This window comes from Xenopus tropicalis, chromosome 8 (genome assembly GCF_000004195.4).
Source record: "Xenopus tropicalis strain Nigerian chromosome 8, UCB_Xtro_10.0, whole genome shotgun sequence".
Taxonomy (NCBI): Eukaryota; Metazoa; Chordata; class Amphibia; order Anura; family Pipidae; genus Xenopus; species Xenopus tropicalis.
Window position 1 is genome coordinate 99,519,909 of NC_030684.2, and position 17,314 is coordinate 99,537,222.

Below are 17,314 nucleotides of genomic sequence, written 5' to 3' on the forward strand. Positions count from 1 at the left end.
GGGAAAAAGGGCGTGGTTGTGTTACATTGGGTGCAGTCGCATCAAAAAGGGTGAGGTTGCGTCAAATTAGGTGGTCGCGTCAAAAAAAGAGCACGGTCGCGTCAAATTGGGTGGGCAACAAAAAAGGCCAGGTGACAAAAAAAAGATGCGGGTCATCACTAATAGTACCACATACCGCCTTATGACAGGCTTATATTTACTTATGTAAATGTAGGCCGATCACTACTTACACTATTACTTTGCAACTTTGCAATTTCTCCTGAAAATCATCCATAACCTTGTTGATTCTACTGCTATGCTTTCTGTCTTTAGCTAGTGGAGCCTCCTGTTTATTACAATCTTATATCTACAGCAATTTGAATACTTTCATAACTTACTAAAAACCTTCCTGTCTCTATCAAGTACTAAATCTATGCTTGAATGATTGCCAAGCTTCAACCTAAAAAAGGAGACAGAGGATCAGAGGGACAGATTTTATAATACTATTAAGCCTTTCACTCAAAGTCTATTGTCCTCTCACTTTTAGAAATCGTCATATGGACATTTCAAAAAGGTTAATGCCTGTACGTGACAACTTTTTAAGGTTTTTCCATGACTATTGCGTGAACACACTAGAACTTTATAGGCACTATTATAGCAGTAGTAGTCACTTAGTTGCACTATACTACTAAATGAAAATCCTAAATTAGTCCTTTTCTAAAATATATAATGAAACTGATGACACAGAATACAAGATGAAAAGAAAAAAAAATATTGTTTGAGGGTATACACAAGGTAGCCTTTCCCACCAATAATTTTTAAATCTGGTAAAATAAAAGAAATAGCAAAGATAAAAAGAAAACCTATTCAAAAATATTGCAACAACCCCCCCCCCTCCCCCGTCCATGAAACATGCCATGATAACATTTGGGCTACCAAAGGAAGATTGCACATATTATATGTCCGCATGAGAGGAAATGGAGCACAAATTCCTACTGAGGTGTAGACCGATTTATCACTTTTCAATAACTAATTTTTGAAAACACAAACAAGGAAAAATATTGCAACTAAACTTGTATGATTTATTTCTGTGACCACTACCAAATATATAAAAAAATCGAATAGGATAACTGTGATCACATTTAGTGGCATTAAAGCCAATCACAAACTGGCAGTGTTGTTGAAAGAGAAAGAGAGGGATTTTATATATATATAATTTAGCCAGTCTCCAACGTTTGGGTTGTTACACATCACAACAGCTACAGTGGTTTTAGTGCTGTTCTGGAGGTTTTTAAAGGGTGAGGTTTTTTTGGCTACAAGTATTGTTGCAAAGATAGATGGACAAACCAACAAAATGTAAATATAATTTTCTCACCTTTTAAATAGATGCAATACAAAACTATTAACCCATTTCCACAGAACAGAACAAATATCCACTGTACCTAATGTTCAGGGTTGATTTGCAATAAAATTATAAATGTCATACAATTAAGTCTGTGATGCTCTTGGCAGCCCAATGGGGCTATAAAATGGTTTGGAGAACCACAGAGGCAGGACCTTGTACTAGAGATTCCCTGAAGGTGACTAGAGGGTCGTTTAGAAATTTATTACAAGTATGTGTTAATTTTCAGAGCAAAGACTGGGACTCAAATGAAATACATCACCCAATTTTAATTAATTAAGATATCATTGTTTTCGGTAATTCTTCTCTTTATAAGAAGTCAAATTCTTTATCTCTGTGATGAATTTGCATCTCTCTATCCTACTCTTTTCTATTCTTATCTGTAATTGCTTTACAGAAACGATTACTGAACATAAAAGCCCTATATTCTATGATTGTGTGGGAGGTAGGAGCTCAATGCTATTTGCACACTTGAAAATAGTTTTACAGAGAAAAGGGTAGATTTTATGTTCAACGGCACTCATTAATGCCCAGAAATATTCTTGTACTGTAAATGTATTGGTGAAACATGTAACAATACATGCAGTACTCCATAAGGTTCTCATTTAGACTAATGCCCTACTCAATTAGTTATCTGTTATGATCTCCCACTTTTAATTGTATAAATTGTATAGATTAGTTAAGTGGCAATATTTCATGTTTCTGATAAGATCTCTGTAGACCTGGTATCCATTAATTGCACAGGAAAGCTCACACTATTGTCTATATAACAGCCAATTAGCAGTTTCCATCACTAGCAGTTTTCTTCTGCTGAAATACTTTTGCATTGCTAGTAAAGGACAAGTTATTTCATTCACTATAACTATGAACTTTCCAGCAATTGCACACTACAGGTACAAGTTACTTGTGTAGCATGTAGCTTAGCCTTTACACTTCAGAACGAATCCATGTTTACATGTATATAGTCTAGCTGAAAGTGGCCTAAAAGAATATACTGTAAAGTAGCTTTAAAGTATACCCAGTTTCTTTCCATAGTGCAAGAACAAATAATTCTAAGCAACATGCCAAAATATATTAATTTAAATAATGTAATGGTTTTAGAGTTACTTGTAAATATAATTGCTCTTGAAAGTACTATTTGCCTGTGCCTTTCTATTTTCTAGACTGCTGGTTCTGACTCTTGAAACAATGTAGCAGAAGCCAGTGCATTTATGGTATTGTGGGAACTGAGGGTAGCTAGCTACTGTTACGATGTTTCAAGTGCCCAAACCAGCAGTGCACACTGGTAAAAACAAACATTATATTGCCAAATATACTTATAAATACGTTTATTAAGATTACATTTTTTTTTAATTTCTTAACCAAAGCTATTTCATGACTCTCATGTAGCATAGAGCTCAAAGGTTTTAGCATTGCAGCTTTGCTTTGAAACATGTTTAACATCAGCCTACTTAATGAACCTTGTACAATAAATGTGCTCATTAACCACAACCAAAAATAATTTAGTACACTGCTTTCAATTCCTATTATGAATGCAACAATCCCAAACAATTGCACACATGTGGGTAATGCAACCAATCAGATCTTTGTTTTTAATAAATGCTACCTGCTTGTTGGTTGCTATTGGTTACTAGAACAGTAGCAAATGTACACTTTTAGACAGTGGGCTGGTCGTATTTTCATTGTTTTTTTTTTTTTAATGCAATAAATAACAATTTTTTAAAAAATGCCTTCAATGCTTAAAGGCTTAGCTAGCAAGTTTGAATAGCTGGTTGGAGAAAAGTAGGCCATCAGTTATTTGTTAGTAAATACATAATAATGTTGGTCATATATGATGTTAATAACTTTTCCATTAATACAGAAAAAGTGGAACCCAACTAAGAAATCACTCTTGCACTCATTGTCACCTCTACTAGTAGGACATTCTTGTAATTATATTTTAGTATCTTGCAGATGCATATAATATAAACAAAGTTTGCAACCATCCTTTAATATATTTGATTGGACTTTGTATCTGCTTTCTGTTCTACCATTATCTATTGAGAAATTTTGGTTGCCTCTGATGGTGCAAGGTGCATAGTGCAGCCTTAAATGGGCGTAAGGAAACCCTTTGCTTAACAACTTTCATAAAACAGCACTAAGGGGTATATTTATCATGCGGTGTAAAAAGTGGAGTAAAACATCACTTATGATGCTTCACTCCTCTTTTTACAGAGCATGATAAAAATACCTCTAAGTATAGGGCTCCCTAGCATCTATTGACCCTAAGGGGGAGATTTACTAATCCACGAATACGAATCCCGAATGGGAAAAAAACGCATTGGAAACGAAGATTTTGCGACTTTTTCGTCACTGTATTAAAGGTTGCGGCATTAGGAAGGTTGAGAACCACTGCCCTATATGTAATAACAGGCACTAAATTTGTCCAGTAGCAGTAACCCATAGCAACCAATAAGATACTTGCTTTTAAACAGGTGACTAATAAATACTTTCTGCTCATTGGAAAACTTAGTGCCTTTTATTACATAACCTGCTATGTTCATAAAGCAGCCCTTATGAGTACAACATGCTAGCAGGGTTTTAAAGTGCACTTTGTGGGTGAGACCCTTAATATTTTCAATAAATAGACCTTTAATCTCATAATAAGTAAGAAATATTTTTCCAGTGACATCCATTAAATCCCTCTGATATCAAATGTAATAGCATTGCTCTGTCGGTACAGCTGCAGTTGAAAACAGCCGCAGTGGTTAAATCAGTGCTTTTTAGCAAACTTGAGAAAATACACTTTCTCTTATTATTCACCAAATTAGCAATCCTATAGAGATTACATTGATTTATATATTTTCTTTCCTTTAAACAGTATGATGCCGGAGGGATCCATGATTTTTTGTTGTTTCAACCTGCCCCCATATGCTGTCATTTACTAAGCTGCGTAACACAGTTATTGACATCTTATTTATGGCAGACTTACATTTAAATAAGAATGTGTTGAATAATTCTTGTTCCATAAAATACACACGGCGGGATTCTTTATGATATTGGCATTAATGGAGATAGAATTTTATTAGCTTTTTTATGACAATGCCTACTTTTTATTCACATTGAGCAATATTAATGCCATTAAGGAATGATGAAAAGGTCTGATCTAATGATTTATTGTGAATTTCCACTCTTTTATTTAAAAAAAAAAAAAAAAAGAATAGAACACACAAATGAAAAATGGGCCCTTTTTTCAATGTGCTATGACAGATAATGAATGGGCTTTAATTCAAGCTGGGGGTGCCAACTTAGATATTTCAATCGGCAAAAACTTTTAAACTACAGGCAAACTGAAGTCTCAGCTGGAAACATTTTTTTTTTACTGTTAAAAGAATGATTTTTGGACATAGGGAGTGCCAACTTAGTGTTTTAGACCCACACTTTGTTATTCCATTGAAACTGGATAATAATTTTGTTAAAGCACAAACCAGTTGATCTGCACACTATTGTAACACACACTTTGTCCACAGTACTTTCCCTTTATAAGGAGAGATTAATCATGTGTGTGTTTAAGGCAGTGTTTGTGAAACCTTTTCAATTTAGCCTTCTCTTGAAGATCCAACTTTTGAACAAGGAAATGGGTACAGATATAGGAAAATACTGAAATAATTTAGCATAGTTTCAAGAATATCAAGGACAGAAAATTATTATTCACCCCAAATTATACCCTGAATTTAAGTGTGACATTCAGGTGTATCTAGAAAGTAATACTAAGTAACTAAGTAAGTAATACCCATTCTCGCCTACTCACACCCTGACTGGCCTTCAGGGAGGTCAAAGCCACCACTTAATTGTTTTAAAGGGATATTCTCCTAAAAAGAGCTTTTATACACTTTAAATCGAAGATCATTAACCTATGGGTCGGGACCCAATAGTCACCATGTAGTTTGCCGTGATTCCCCCATGATAAAGTGAGCTTTCTTTCTACAGCAGAAAGTAATAATTAAAATAATATGCATGACTCATTCTAAGATAGTTTATGGGTTGCAAACAGGATTAACAGATTAGATTTGGTTATCCTCAGAATAAGGTTAAGAAACAAAAATCTAACCTGTACATAGGTAACATTTAAACATTAAATAAACTCAGTAGCAATGTTTTGACATAAGTATGGGTTTGTGCTGTTTAGTTACTAAAAGGGTACTGTTTTTATACTGAGAGAAGCAAAGAAATTGCTCATAACTCACCCACGCTGCAAAAATGTCCCTTCTGCTTTAGATATCCAGCCATGCAATCTCAATGCAGGCATAATGCTACTTGTTGCTGTTTTATTATTACAATTAATTGGTTAAAATGGACGCTATAAGAGAATGCCTTCCCAAGATTCGAAGCTTTCTGGATAATGGGTTTCCGGATAAGGGATCTCATACCGGTTATGTTATTGCATTTTCTGGAGCATGGAAAGTGCTGCAAGTAGATGGGAATCTATAACCTTGTATATATGAGATTCTTAATCATGAATCGTGCCATTTGAATCTGTTGTACTGCTGAAATGTAATCTATATATTTTGGATCCTGCATAAGATCTTTCTTTTTATGTTAGTAGCAATTTCAGTTATGGATATACCAGGTTCCAGAAAGGATCCTCCTAACTTAAATTACCCAATTATTATTGGGGAGACAGGGTGCAAAGCCTCAGAATAACTATATTTCCACTTTACGGAAAAAGTAGCAAAATCTGAATGTGGCATGGTAACTTTCTCCCAAGTGTTCCCTTAATGGCTCCCTAAGCAGAATAACATTTTGTGACTTGACGCTGCATTTAATTTCTTCATATAAGCATGTATAATAGGTTTGGCTGCATTACCAGTGCTTCCAGTCCCACAATTACTGTATACCTATTCCTCTTCTGAAGTAGTAAAGCAGCCCTGTGGTAAATATAGAGACCCTTTTATTTATCATTTAACTCATTACACCGTGTTCCTAATTATTATGCAAATGATATTTTTCTCATTTACCAAAATAATTGATGTAAATAACAGTTAGTATAATTCTCATGTTATCAACTATTAAGAGTAAAATTCAAATTTTATTCAACAAACCTCCTAATGATAACAGTATTTTTTTTAAGAATAAAAAAACTTACAATGCACTGTTCCAAATTATTACGCATAGTAAGTTTCAAAACACTTTATAGGTTGTAAAGAATTGAAAACTGTCATTTGTTGTGTTTGCATCATATTTACTGAAATCAAAAGCTATTTCAATCAAACAACATTTTAACTTTTTAAACATTTTAACAGGTCACGTTACATATTAACATAGGACCCCTTATTTGATAGCAGCTTCACAAGTCTTGCATCCATTGAACTTTTTTGGAGTTTTTTGGACAGTTTCTGCTTGAATTTGTTTGCAAGATGTCAGAATAGCCTCCCACCCTCATAGATCTTTTGCTTGAGGATGCTCCAAAGGTTCTCAATAGGATTGAGGTTAGGGGAGGATGGAGGCCACACCATGACACCTCTCCTTTTATCCCCCTAGCAGCCATTGATGCAGAGGTATTCTTTGCAGCATGAGATGGTGCATTGTCATGTATGAAGATGATCTTATTATGGAAAGCACAGTTCTTCTTTCTGTACCAGGGAAGAGTGTGGTCAGTCAGAAACTCCACATACTTTGCAGAGGTCATCTTTACACCTTTGGGGACCCTAAAGGGGCCGACCAGCTCTCTTCCCATGATTCCGGCCCAAAACACTTCCTTGCTGATGTTGCAGCCTTGTTGGAAGACGGTGGCCTTCAGCCAACCATCCACTACTCCATACATCTGGACTATCCAGGGTTGCATGCACTCATCAGTGAACAGGACTGTTTGAAAATAAGTCTTCATGTATTTCTCTGACCAATGCAGCCATTTCTGCTTGTGAGCATTGGTTAGTGGTGGCCAAATAGAAGGTTTATGCACAGTTGCAGACTCTGGAGGACTCTACACCTTGATGTCCGTGGGACTCCAGAGGCACCAGCAGCTTCAAATATCTGTTAGCTGCTATGTAATGGCATTTTAGCAGCTGCTCTCTTGATCCGATGCATGGATCTGGCAGAAATCGTCCTCAATGTGCACTTTATCTGCACAAACAAGTCTGTGCTCTGAATCAGCCACAAATCTCTTAATAGTGCGATGATCACGCTTAAGTTTTCGTGAATAGTGATGGGCGAAATGTTTCGCCAGGCATGGATTCCCGGCAAATTTCCGCATTGCGCCATTGGCAGATTGTTTCGCGAAACGGATGAAAAAAATTGCAGCGTAAAAATTTGCTGCGCACCCAAAAATTGTCGCCCGCGACAAAATAATAGCCACGGGCGACAAAATAATAGCCGCGGGCGACAAAAGAATAGCCGAGCAACAAAAGAATAGCCGCGGGCGACAATTTTTTTTGATGCGCAACATTTTTGCCGTTTTGCGAATTTTCCGCCATTTCGCAAATCTTTCAAAAGATTTTTCGGCGAAGCGAAATGGGACAGATTCGCTCATCACTATTCGTGAAATATCTGTTTTCATACCTCGTCCAAGGCATTGAGACACAATGCCATCCATGATTTTAATTAAAAACCAAAAAATCTAATCTTTGTGACACTTAAATAGAATTTGCATAATAATTTGGAACAGTGCATTGTAGTTTTTTTATTCTTGAAAAAAATACTGTTATGTTTAGGAGGTTTGTTCAATAAAATTTGATTTGTACTCTTAATAGTTGATAACATGAGAATTATGCTAACTGTTATTTACATCAATTATTTTGGTAAATGAGAAAAATATCATTTGCATAATAATTTGGAACAGGGTGTAATTAAAATGAATCCCGTACATGTAATTTAACATATGAATTGAGAAATACATATTATACATATTCTGATAACAGTTAACTGTACCAGATAATAAGCTTTGTATATAACAGTGTAGCATGCTCATAGATATATATCATTTCAAGCTTTTCATTACAAGCTAGAGAAACATTCTGAATTTGTTTCTTACTATTTAAGGAATCAGCCCAAAGGCAAGATCCTTAGTTAAGAAAATCAATGATTTTATCTATAATCTTTGCGCACAGAGAAAATGCCAGCCCTTGCATTTGTCTAGTCAATAGGCTAAACAGCTCCTGTGATTTATAGACAGTACCTGAAAACACTGCCTCTTGTTGCCTTGCTATAAAACCACACTGCAACTGCCAGCTAACAACTCTAACACCCTTTATCGCTAGTTGTAATTTCTTGGTCATTTTGCCCCAGAGTGCAGGTACCTCAGCCTCTGTTTCAAGTGAAGTGTCATAAAACAGAAAATATCATGTAAGATTTTCTCTGTGGACTCACATAAATGCATTTAGCATTGCAAGGCTGGACAGCAAGCATTATTTCAAGTTATGCACTTTTCTTCAGGTTCCCACTACAGTTCTAATTCAGATACTAAGCAACTTTGTTTCTTACCATTATACTTTAGTTATATTTAAAGGGGACCTGTCACAATAAGAAATAATTCCAAATTATTTTCTATTGTGTTTGTCATATAAGCTTCACTTACGTTGAATTAATTATATAAATCATTCTTCAGTCTTGGAATTCACAATCACAGCAACCAGGCAGGCACCATTTTCTGGGCACTGTTATTAAGGCAAGCTTTGTATTAAACCAAAATCTTGTTTATGTGCCAGAATGGGGGGCCTGATGCCCATGCACTGGCTATACAATTAGATGGTGAGTAGGGAGGGGGAATGAGAGGATTGTAGTGACATCTAGGAAGTGCTGAATGGAAGTGAAAGGAATTGTCTGCCCCACCTCTATGCCTGAGGTCTAAGGCAGTGATCCCCAACCAGTGGCTCATGAGCAACATATTGCTCACCAACCCCTTGGCTGTTACTCTCAGTGCCCCCAAACCAGGTAGTTATTTTTAATTCCTGACTTGGGGGCAAGTTTTGGTTGAATAAAAACAAGATTTACTACCAAATAAAGCCCTGTAAGCTGATAGTGTGCATAGAGGCTGCCAAATAGCCAATCTGAGCCCTTATTTGGCACCTCCATGAACTTTTATGATGCTTGTGTTGCTCCCCAGGTCCTTTTACATTCGACTGTGGCTTATGAGTAAGAAAGGTTGGGGATCCCTGGTCGAAGGCATAAAGGCAAGGTGGGATTTTTAAATAGCTTTATAATGGGTATGGATGTGTTAGTAAAAAAAGGAATTTGGATTTTATGTTTAATTTTAAAAGCATTTTCATTATTCAGCTTTTTATGTGTGGGTTACATGTCCCCCTTTAATGGCGGCTTCAAAGCTTCACATCTATTCTGGGTAAAGATCAATACAAAAAAAAAATCTATTTAATCAAGAATTACCCACTAGACTCAGTGCGAAAGTGTTGAAACTTATCCAACTGGAAGAACAAAAACCAATAACTGCAAGAGAAGTAATAATTAGAATAAATGAGGACAATAATATACATTGTTTTGTTCCTTTAGAGTACTGAAAAAACAAAACCGCATGAAAGAAAATGAATACACACTGGATTTGTATGTGATCTGTTAAGAAGCTTTAAAGCTATTGCACTAGGGAAGTTAGAGAGCTATTGGCAGTAGCAGATTATATACTAAGGAAGATAAATAGGGCAATCTTTCACTATTCCTACAGGGGACAAACAGCGCTATTCCTTCAGTGTTGGGATTCGGCGTATTGTTTACAGGTAAATAGAGTTGTGTGTGGCTGATGATAAGTTATCGATCTTGCCATTTTTTTGTTACTAGTCATGGAAGGTCTTTATAATTCCAGGAATTCAGCTGTTAGCTTTGGGCAAGGATCTGCAATATTTCAAAAGTTTTCTTTTTCTCCCACACACTGCATTCATAACATAAGAAAAAGGTAAACTAACCAAAATGCACGTGGATTTTTACAGAACTAATACATTTTAAACGTACCCTCTTTTTGACATTGTATGCTGTACATTTACAGGGGTTTTGCAAATGCTATTTACTGAAAGTACTGTTCACCAGTAATGGATGACTAGGACTTGAAAATATGTTTGTTTTTTTGTAGAACTGAGTCAGTTTTACTTGCAGTTTGAGATAATATATATCTATAATACATATCAAATATTATGCTATACTTCATTGTGGTGGGTATACAGTAGTTATGTTTCGAGATAAGAGGGCTAGAAGGTTGGAATATATTTTAAAATAGGTACTTTGGGGAGAAGTAATTTGATGCAAAACCTGCAAGTAATAAGATTTAAAATGGAATAGTAAATGCATAATTATATTATGCTACTGATATGAGGGGGAACTAACCCCCTTGAGTCACAGTGACAGTAAAGAATACTGATGGGCCGTAATATGTTCACATAGGGCCCCGAGGGAATAAATGGTACATGAGGGCCCTAAGTTCCTGAGAGGGTCTGCTGGCCAGGGGTGTCCTTTGTAAAAGTCAAGTTCCATAATCCTGCACTGTGTGTGTTTGTGATTTTGTAGTATGATGATCATAGATCTCCTCGCTGTGGCCTTCCAGCAGCTGTAGCCCAGTAACAGCAGAAGAAGTGCAGGTTAAACTACCTTGATTTATGCTCGAGGTATCATTCTTCTGGGATTGGCCTTGACCCCTACTTCTCTTCTTCTCTAGCTCCAGACCTCAATTTAACTTTGTTAATGCTGAACCCTCATTACCTACTGGAGCCACATGTAAGTGTATTCACTGTTACTGTAGAGAACTGCATGTGCTTTTACTTGGAAAATAATCATATTTTTATTAAGATTTAGTAAATGTAAAGTTGTAGCTAATTTACACTGGTGTGCTTTTACACTAAATGTGCAAAGTGGCCAAGCAAGAAAAGTAACAAAAAGACAGCATGAAACAGATTTATTTTCCGCTACAGGGAAAAGTAAAGTGCCCTATTAACCCTGTCCTTAAGTTCCCCCAGCACTGCAAGCTTTCAGACTATCCTCACAGGGCCATGGGGGATCGACGTGTGGATGAGTCATTCTGACAGATGTACCATCAAACTGTACTGCTTATTGATCCTTGAGAGCTCCCGTGAAGATTTGCACTGTAGGTCTGGATGGGGTGTACAGGATAACAGTATGAAAGACTTCCCTTGACAGAAACAGTCACTATGCTGCTGAAGTAAGAAACAGAACCACTGTACCATTTAGTTTGTCCATTTGCTATAGATTTTTTTTGTTTTTATCTTCAGCTCATATTCAGGATAAACAAGGGATTATACTAAGCATTTTTCTCTTTTACTGAAGAAATCATTATACTTTTCTACTGGATACACACAATGGCCATGTACTTTGAACTCCTAAGCAATGCTACTATTGAGTTTCTTGCTTGGGGTTATAACACAATAAACGGGCAATATGGTCAAAGATTTTAGCCAAACCCTGAAAAAACAGACACCTAGGTAAGACTAAAATGAGCTAGTAAATCTTATGTCACACACACGGATACTAGCAGTAGCTGCCAAATACATTGTACCATCCATGAGTTAGCTCACAATAACATTGATTGCCACAAGTCACGTCAGACCCACAGCTATTGCCACAAGACACACCTTTACTTTGACCCCGGATGCAAATGCAAGAGTGCTCTTGCGACTGGGGTTTGGCTGCACTCTGTCCCTAGTTCTGGATTGACAATTTGGTGCTAAATTCAAACACAGCCCTGTCCTTACTGCCTGCAACTGAATTATGCACAAGTTATGGAATGGGTATGCTACTTAATAAATATACATGTCAGTATATTCACCTTGTAAGCAAGGAAAGCCATTGCAAAGCAAAATGTCTGTAGTTTGATAGAAGCGTTGGTGCTGGATAAACAAAGGTTCAGTACCAGATAGTACTCATCCCAAGGTACTAAATGAGTTTAGCTCTTTCATTGTGTTGGTGGTTCTTCACAATGAGGGCAGCAAGGTTGTGTGATGCCCTCCTGGTTAATGAATTCATTAAGCATGAGTCAGAAATGAGCAGTCCTGATTTTTTTTTCAAGTTCCCTCAAAAAATAGGCACTTACTGTAGATATCCTGTCTCTAATGTCTTCTAGCCCTTATATTAATAAAAAAAAACTCTTCAAATGTGCAGGCATGGTATGAAAAAGGGCTCTGTTTCCTCCATGGGGTACTTAACCCATCCTTCAAAATAACTCTGCAGATCCTTCAACATCTAGTCTATATTCCAGCTCCAGAAATACACTCATCATTTGTCTTTCTAGCCAGCACTGCTCTTTTCTGTATTTGATTAATGCTGTACAATCATTCTTCTCTTGGTATAACCCATTTAAACTGTTTCAAGGAGCTGGCACCAATTAAATGTCTATGATACATGCTATGAATATACATTCATCAGTGTAACCTGCCTGTCACATTGAACATGGGTAATGTGTTTTTTTCTACCTGCTGGATGTAGGGCTGAGATCTATTGCAATGAAACATTCATGAACCTGTGGCCGTTATGCCTGTTGTTCTTACGGAATGCTTGATAAATCTTTGGTTTTTTTTTTCTTTTAATTACAAAATGACCTCTAAATCCATGCATTTGTTGCTATGGATACTGAACATATTTGCACATAAATAGAAATAATGAGTGGGGCACAAAGGAGACTTTTAAATTAACCTGCAACTGATGATATATACAGAAGTGTTGCGTACTCCCACAAAACATGACTATGGATGCAGGTGGTTCAGACAGACCAATCTATTGTCAGATGTCCTACGATGAGTTTTTATTATTCTCTTAATGTGCATCTATATTGCATTACAGAGCTACTCTATGCATTGCAAGTACAGCAGCCATAGTCCATAAGACATATATAATTTTTACATGCTCATTGCCATTTACTCACACATGTGCAGCACACACACAATGGGAAATGTCCAGTTTGTAAACTTAAGTGCCACACTGAGCAGTTGTATGACATCACCAAACGTGATGGAACACAGAAAAAATCTCTCTCTCTCTATCAGTTATTTTCAACCCATGTATTTAAATTAGTAATTGGGCACATTGGTTTACAAGCATTGTCTTTAATGTGCATAGCAGAGTACCAGGGATGCTTTCTTCTATATACTGTATATCCAGCGTGGGAGCTACTGAAACATTGCATGGCATTCTTATGTTCACTTTATGTTGGTACAGCACTGCTGAATGTGTCATCATTATAAAAAGAATAATACATATATTAATAATGGGGCACTATGGAACAATCAGGCATTATATAGTAACATGGAGAAAGGTTGCCCCACTCCAGTTTACATTACCAACTAATTAGATTTTTGCTTTTAGTCTGAATGCACTAGGCCAGTACAGTCTAGCTGCTGATTGGTTGCTATAGGTTACAGCCTATCTGCCATGTATGGGCACCCCTGACAGACCTACCTGACTAATATCTATCCCTATTCCTGTCATTGTAGTTTGTTTTGCCCTCAGGCCAAAAGATCAATCAGATTACTTTGATATCACCCACCCTAAGGTGGCCATAAATGCACCAATATTATTATTATTCCATGCATGCATGGTAGATTGACGAGGCGACCAATATCACAAAAGCCTTGTATATCGGTTGTCTCGTCAATCGGGTGGGACAGAAAATTTTGATCGGGTGCCGTTGAAGGCATTGAGGAAAGGCAAGCAATCATCATATAGGGGTAGAATTCCTATTGTTTCTACCTCCAGATCTCACAATACAGCTCTGAACATTAGTGGAGGGTATGAACAATCATTTTTCACAGGAAAGTTCATAATTGTAATGTGTATGGCCGTCTTATGGCAACCTTGCCAAAAGAGCAGATCTTATAGTGTATGGCCACCTTTAGTTCTCTTGCCTGGTTGAGCCTTGTACCCAAGTTGTACTGTCCATGACTCTCATAATGCTACTGATGTGCTTGCAGGAACTATAGTGGAGTGTTTCACTTACAGATAAAGTCTGCAAAAACCTAAATAAAAATGACATAGGGTTAGGGTGGGGAGAAAAAAACAGGGGGTGGCAAAGTATATGAAGCAAAGAGTATGCATTTAAAGGGAAAAGGATCAAAATATAATTCTAAACAACTTTTCAATGAATAATTAAAATGTTTTTGTTCTTTGGGATAGATTCTCAAAGCAATGTAGCAGTACATGCAGGCCAGCGATCCTCTTCCATCCTCTTTCTTTGCACTGGCTGGGTATACCCACTAAAGTAAAAAGCTTCATGCATGACAAAAGGAGAAGAAAGGAAGGGGATCCCTACCCTGCATGTACCCCAGGCTAGTGAGACTTTCTGCTAACAGCTTCAGCCTGGGGTATCAGGTAAGTGATCTCCTAACATTTTGGCACCCCCCACTGATTCCACCTTTCCTTCTCCTTTGAAGTTGAATTTATTGTAATATTTCTCATTGCTCAGTTTACAGCTGCAGCCTTGTTTAGGGTATCATTGCGCTCTAAGGCTAGTTGATCATAAGTCACCCTACATTGTCCCTCATCTATAGTATGTGTTTAGTACTGTGAGAATTCAGAAAGAACTCCAAAGTAAAGAGTCTGCCGGTCTCTCCAGAATTGTCTCATGGTGGCTTTCTGCTAAAATGAAAATGCCAAATAACCAAGTGGTGATCATAAGTGAATACAACAGAGGAAATCTACTCCTGGTCATCTTAAGTTTATAAACCAGTGGGCAACTAAATAGCAAATAATGCTTAATCCAGAGTTATACACAGCAGTAAAATGTGGTATGCTGCTAGCACCATTTAGCATTATTTATGTAGAAAAAATAATTTTCATATTCAATTTATACTATGACCTAAATAATACTAATAATAATAAAAACAGTGAAATCTAACTAGCTAAGTTACCTAATAATCAAGGACTTGTCAGTAATTTAATATGATGAAATATTGGGAACCGGAATCATTTTACAGCACTATTTATGTTTTCCATGGTCTTAGTTCAAGGAATTGCCTTTCTGTTCTATCTCTCCCTAGCCTGAAATAGTAATAAAATGTTATTTGTTTGTCAGGGTAACTAACAGAGATCTTGAGATCAGATTTATATAGTTATTATAATCATAAATCGTTCTTTTTTGTCACTTTTCTTTCTATTCCAGCCCTACTGTCAGAACAACAAGAATAAATAACTGTTTACATTTCAAACTGGAGAGCTGGCACAATTTTGGTATAACTTTTATTTTTAAATTACACTGTTTACATAGCAAATAATTCACTCTACCATTTAAAATTTTATTTTTGAACCAACAAACATATTTTTTTAGTTGTAATATTGGTGTGTAGCGCCAGCGCTACACATTAGAACTGCTTTCAGGTAACCTATCTCCTACTCCCATGTAACTGGAGGAGTCCCAAGCCAGACTTGGATTTCTTACTATAGAGTGCTATTCTGATATCTACTGGGAGCTGCTTCCTATTGTTCTGCTGACTGTGACACCCTGGGAAATGAAGAATATGGCTAGCCTCACGTGAAATTTCAAATTACATATAAAAACATAGTTTTGAAAAATGAATGCAGGATTTTTCTGGAGAAGTTCTATTAACTGATGTGTTTTGGAAAAAATATATTTGTTTTCTTATTACAGTATTCCTTTAATGAAAAAAGACCACATCCATTAAAAATAAGGATTAACTGTCTTTTAGTCACTTTACTGAAAGTTACTTTTTTCACGTACCAATGACAGATTTCACATGTTTTTCATGTTTATGTCGGTAGGGCAATGCCAACCAATATTATTGCACCATGGATATTGGTCAATGCACCAAGACATGATTGAAACGTTTATCTGCCAATACACCATGTTGGCACCATACTGCACAGTACTGTTCAAGCCATGAGGCAAAGTGCCTCGTTTTGCACCCCCTTGGCAAGAGAAGTAAGTGCAGAGGATCGGCACCAATAAAGATACTCCTGATTCAAAGGCCCGATTCAGGCCCTGTAGTTCCAATAGCTCAGCCTGTTGGCACAAAAGAAAGGTGCCCATATTATGTATGACCATTTATAAAGTACATAGTTCTAGTCCGGACTCACTTACTGTGCGGCATGACTGTGCACAATGTGCATTAGATAGCACATGTGAGCACACAGAATCTGTAGGGGGGAACAGGGGGCCTGCCAGGTATCAAAGAGTATGGACCACTGTAGAGCCATGTTTTATTTTGGGTGAACTGCCACTATACTAAATGAACTAAATGAACCAAACAGCATTGCATATAAAAAGGCAATTTTTGTTTTAATTAAGCAGATATCTGTGAGACCATCTCACAGTGTCACAACATTTCTTCTCCGTGCAACTTTTATAAATAACCCCAGCAACTCCCACCTAAATTCATGTTTGTGCAGAATAAGGAATGCTGCCTTTGTAAAACTGACTGTTGCTTTTCCAATTTCCATTATGTTAACCTTTTGATCTGCTGTGTGTCTGTATATATGCAATGAATACTAAGCTACTGATGGTTCTCTGTCTCCATCTTGTGTTAGGCTGTGTCATTTGCTTAAAGTGGATCTGACATGCAAGCATCTACTTGTACATTAAACCCTATATATATATATATATTAATTCAAACATGAGGACTACAACACTAAGGGGCTGATTTACTAACCCACGAATCCAACCCGAATTGGAAAAGTTCCGACTTGAAAACGAATATTTTGCGACTTTTTCGTATGTTTTGCGATTTTTTCGGATTCTGTACGAATTTTTCGGATCCAATACGATTTTTGCGTAAAAACGCGAGTTTTTCGTATCCATTACGAAAGTTGCGTAAAAAGTTGCGCATTTTGCGTAGCGTTAAAACTTACGCGAAAAGTTGCGCATTTTTCGCGTAAGTTTTAACGCTACGCAAAATGCGCAACTTTTTACGCAACTTTCGTAATGGATAGGAAAACTCGCGTTTTTACGCAAAAATCGTATTGGATCCGAAAAATTCGTACAGAATCCGAAAAAATCGC